This window comes from Apium graveolens, chromosome 8 (genome assembly GCF_009905375.1).
Source record: "Apium graveolens cultivar Ventura chromosome 8, ASM990537v1, whole genome shotgun sequence".
Lineage (NCBI taxonomy): Eukaryota > Viridiplantae > Streptophyta > Magnoliopsida > Apiales > Apiaceae > Apium > Apium graveolens.
Window position 1 is genome coordinate 36846703 of NC_133654.1, and position 5805 is coordinate 36852507.

Consider the following 5805-nt stretch of genomic DNA (forward strand, 5'->3'; position numbering starts at 1 on the left):
TAAAGTCTGATTCAGATTCATCAAGTTCTGATGATGATGAGGATTCAGAAACTGAAAGTCAATTTGAGATGGATGCTGATGAAGAGATGATGAAATTCTGTGCTCTTATGGTGAAGGGTATCACAAAGATAGACTACAAGAAATTCAGAAGGGGAAAGAAGTTTTCCAGGAAAAGTGGAAGTTTTGATAAGAAGGGATTCAGAAAATCTGAAGGCAAAGGATGAAAGTCTGACAGAGGAGATTACTCAAATGTCAAATGCTACAATTATGGTGAGAAAGGCCACATATCTCCTGATTGCAAGAAAGGAAAAAGTGAAAAAGGCAAGGCACTTGTCACAAAGAAGAAAAGCTGGACAGACACTTCAGATTCTGAACATGAGGAGAACTATGCCTTGATGGCAAATATGCAGTTCTGAAGTTGCTGAATTAAAGGTACCTCAAACAACTTATGATTTTCATACTGATGATATTACTGAGTTGAGATCTTATCTTAAAACCATATTCATTAGTTATAGAGATCAGACTTTAACTTGTGATAGGTTAACTTCTGAAAATCTGGCTTTTAAGAAAAGGAATGACTATTTAGAAAAAGAGTTAGTTATTTTCCATCAAACTCAGAAAGAAAGAGATGATGCTTTTTATGTTAGAGATGAAGTGTTAAAATTGAATCAATCTCTAAAAACTGAGTTAGAAAAGGAAAGAGAGATTATCCGGACTTCGACTAACTCTGGCAGAACAACTCAGAATTTGCTAAGTAGTGGAAACTGGGAAGAGGGCTTAGGTTATGGAGATGATAAAAGTGAAACAGGAACTCAACAAATTAAGCCAATCATTGTTAAACAGACTACTAAGCCAAAGGTAAATCATGTAAAGTTTGTAGCTAAATCTGTAAAGTCTGATTCTGAAAAGATGAAAGAAACTGAGACAGAAGTTAAGGCAGAGTCAACTTCTGACAAATTGAAACAGGACAAGCCAGATAAAGTTAACATAGGCTTAATGATAAAGAAGCAGCTTAAGTATAAGCTGAAAGAGATTAAGAATGTAAACAAGGTAAAACCACCTAGGAAAAATAGGAATGGAAAGGAAGGTGTGAATAAAAGCAATAATTATATGCCTGTTCCTAATGCTCCTAGAAAGAAATGCTATAACTGTGGAAATTCTAACCATCTGGCTTCTTTTTGCGGGAAGAATAAGAATATAAACTCCTTACCTTCAAAGTTGGAAGTTAAGAGTCAGTTTGTTAGGTTTGATCCACAAAATCCTTGTTTTCATTGTGGTAGTTTATGGCATTCCATTTATACTTGTAAGGAATATCATAGTTTGTATTATGATTATTATCAAATAAAACCTTCTTTAAAGAAAGTTAGCATTATTCCTTCTAGTATATGTTTTGATGCAAAGTCTGATACTGTAAATTCTGATAAGAAAAATGTCAACATAAACTCTGATGTTAAATTCGCTGCAAATGTTAACAAACTTAATAAAACCAAAGGATCCAAGCAAGTCTGGGTCCTTAAAACTAATCATTAGTGGTCTTTGTGATTGCAGGGCAACAGGAAAAACATCCTAGTTCTGGACAGTGGATGTTCAGGATATATGACTGGAAATAAAGTCCTGTTATCAGACTTTATGGAGAAATCTGGCCAAGGAGTTTCTTATGGAGATGACAACATGGGAAAAACTCTGGGATATGGCAATATCAATCTTGGGAATGTCATCATTGAAAAAGTAGCTCTAGTCTCAGGACTTAAACACAATTTGCTGAGTGTTAGTCAAATCTGTGACAGAGGTTATCATGTGGATTTCTTTGAAAAACACTGTGAAGTTGTAAGCAAATCTATAGGCAAAGTTATTCTAAAGGGATACAGGCATGGTAACATTTATGAAGCCAAGCTTTCAACAAGTTCTGATGGTTCTGCAATCTGTCTGTTAACTAGAGCATCAATTGAAGAAAGCTGGGATTAGCACAAGAAACTCTCTCATCTAAATTTCAACAGTATAAATGAACTAGTCAAGAAAGATCTTGTGAGAGGACTACCAAAATCAGTATTTGCTCCTGATGGCCTTTGTGATTCATGTCAAAAGGAAAAATAAAGAAAATCTTCATTCAAGAGCAAGACTGAATCTTCAATTATTGAGCCTTATCACCTACTACATGTTGATCTATTTGGTTCAGTGAATGTCATGTCTATTGTAAAGAAAAATATGCTATGGTCATAGAAGATGAGTTTACCAGATACACATGGGTGTATTTCTTGCACACAAAAAGTGAAACTACATCTATCTTGATTGATCATGTCAAACAACTGGATAAATTGGTCAAAGACTCTGTGAAAATTATAAGAAGTGATAATGGCACTGAGTTCAAGAATATGATTATGGAAGAGTTCTGCAAAGACCAAGGAATAAAGCAGGAATTTTCTGCTTCTGGAACTCCACAGCAAAATGGAGTTGTTGAAAGAAAGAATAAAACTCTTATTGAAGCTGCACGAACTATGCTTGATGAAGCAAAGTTACCAACCTACTTTTAGGCTGAAGCTGTGCAGACTGCTTGTTTTACTCAGAATGCAACACTTATCAACAAGCATGGAAAGACACCATATGAGATGGTGAAGAAAAAGAAGCCAAATCTGAAGTACTTTCATGTATTTGGATGCAAGTGTTTTCTTCTTAAGACTCATCCTGAACAACTATCCAAATTTGATCTAAAAGCTGATGAAGGAATTTTTGTTGGATATCCACTTTCCACAAAAGCCTCCAGAGTCTACAATTTAAGAACAAGGGTTGTCATGAAATATATCAATGTCTCTTTTGATGATAAGAAGATTACTGGACTTAAAGATTTCAATGATCATGATCAGCTGAGATTTGAGAATGAAGCTTTAAATTCTGATTCTATAATTCTGATAGTCTAAATCCTGATCCTGCAAACTCTGATGGGTTAAACTCTGATGTTATTGAAACTGTGGTGACTACGCCAAAGGAAAATGCACCTGTACAGGGGGAGCATATTGAAGATCCAACCACATCTCTAGAAGCATCAGAACCAAGAACAGGCTCTTCAAGTTCTGATTCATCAAGTTCTAATGGGCCAAGTTCTGATAATTCTGGAAACTCAAATTCTGATTCATCAAGTTCTGATGGGCCAAGTTCTAATAATTCCGGAAACTCAAATTCTGAAGGATCCAACTCAGAGAGCATAATTTCACGGGGAGCATCAGAAAATATTGATGGAGACAGGATGGATCATGGGGGAGCATCCAATTCTAGAGATAATCTTCCATCTGCAAGGAAGTGGACTAAAGCACATACACCTGACTTGATTATTGGAGATCCTGAAGCAGGTATAAGAACTAGAACAGCAACATCAAATGAATGTCTCTATCACTCTTTTTTTCTCAGGCTGAACCAAAAAAAGTGGAAAAAGCTCTTTAAAATGCTGATTGGGTGCAAGCAATGCAGGAAGAGTTAAATGAATTTGAAAGAAATAAAGTCTGGACCCTAATGCCAAGACCAAAGAACAGATCAGTTGTTAGTACAAAATGGGTGTTCAGAAACAAAACTGATAGTGATGGCATTATTACAAGGAATAAAGCAAGGCTGGTTGCAAAAGGATACGCTCAACAGGAGGGAATTGATTATGATGAAACATTTGCACCAGTTGCTAGATTGGAAGCCATAAGGATATTTTTGGCTTATGCTGCTCACAAAAAGTTTACAGTCTTTCAAATGGATGTAAAAAGTGCTTTTATTAATGGAGAATTGGAAGAAGAAGTATATGTTGAACAACCTCCAAGTTTTGTAAATTCAAAATTTCATAATCATGTCTATAGACTTGATAAAGCACTTTATGGCCTTAAGCAAGCTCCAAGAGCATGGTATGAGACATTAGCTCAGTTTCTTCTAGAAAGTGGATTTAACAGAGGGACTACTGATACAACTTTATTCTATGTCAACCATGGAAAGGACTTACTTTTGGTACAGATATATGTTGATGATATCATTTTTGGTTCTACAAATGACAGACTTTGTAAAAGGTTTTCCAACCTAATGCAGTCAAGATATCAAATGAGTATGATGGGAGAACTTAGCTATTTTCTGGGCCTTCAGGTCAAGTAGAATGAAGAAGGAACTTTTATTTGTCAATTTAAGTACACCATAAATTTGTTGAAGAAATTTGGAATGCATGACTGTTCAAGTGCATCCACTCCTATGGCCACAGCAACAAAATTGGATAAGGATACTGGTACATCAGTAGATATTACTGATTACAGAGGTATGATTGGCTCATTACTCTATCTAATTGCATGTAGACCTGATATCATGTATGCTACCTGTCTTTGTACAAGATTTCAAGCAGATTCAAGAGAACCTCACTTAACAGCTGTGAAAAGAATTTTTAAGTATCTTAAATGAACAGCTGATCTGGGATTGTGGTATCCCAGAGAATCAGATTTTAAACTAATAGGTTACTTAGATGCAGATTTTGCAGGTTACAAAATTGACAGGAAAAGCACAAGTGGAAGCTGCCAATTTCTTGGAGGCAGATTGGTTTCTTGGTTTAGCAAGAAACAAAAGTCAATTTCCACATCAACTATAGAAGCAGAATACATTGCTGCAGGAAGCTGTTGTGCACAGATTCTTTGGATGAAAAATCAGTTACTGGATTATGGGTTAACATATTTTAAAATCCCTATTTACTGTGATAATCAAAGTGCTATTGCTATGACAGGTAATCCAGTTCAACACTCAATGACAAAGCACATCAGCATTAGGTACCACTTCATAAGGGAACATGTGGATGAAGGTACAGTGGAATTGCATTTTGTTCCAACAGATCAACAACTAGCAGATATCTTCACAAAACCACTGGGTGAAGCTACTTTTACAAGATTGGTAAATGAACTTGGAATGGTTTCAGGTTCTTTCTCTAAATCTGCTTAGTTTATGTTCTGATACATCAGAGTTTATGATCAGTATTTTGCAGATATTACTATCTTTATGTAAAATGTCCTTCAATTGAAATTTACTTAAGTGTTGATTGTTGTCTGATGTGAATTTCTAAACTCTGATGTTGATATGAATGTTTTTGTGACTATTCAATCCAATGAGGATAACTGTGCTAGATGCTGACCTAGTAATCTATAATATACTAATGATCCCATGTTTAAAGTAATTGTTTATGTGGAAATCTCTTAACACAAGCAAATTCTGATATTGAGCTTAGTTAAGTTTACTTTGTGTATCTTATTACTAAGTCAAAAACTAGAATAATGCTTCTTATCTGTTAAGTTCTGATGTTGGTAAATCTTATGGATGTACTAAGTGCTGATAAGCCTCACTTAACAAAAGAAAAAGAAAAGAAAAGAAATAAATATCAGGTACTCCTTTGAGATCTAGAGAAAAATGTATGTGGAAGGGAAGACCCAAGTGCATTGCTGGTATTAAGTAATATGCATTAGAAAAGCAAAATAAAATTTTCTTGGTGACTTTTCACATTCTCTGATTACTGGAGAAATACTCTGATAACAGCATAAATTCTGATAAGCAGTCGTGACTCACTTACACCGAGAAGCCACTGTAAAAAGGAATTTCAAAAGATGCATAAAATGAGCACAAAACAGTTGAGGTGGACTCATGCATGAACTCATTCTAGAGTAGACTTCTGACTAGTGACAGATTTTAAGCAAAGTTCTTAGTTATGCATTATTTCTAAGATGTACTGAAGTGAATCAGACTTTACTCTTTGTCTGATATTTAGCTTAATGCACACACTTACACTCCATATGAATGATGAAAATTACT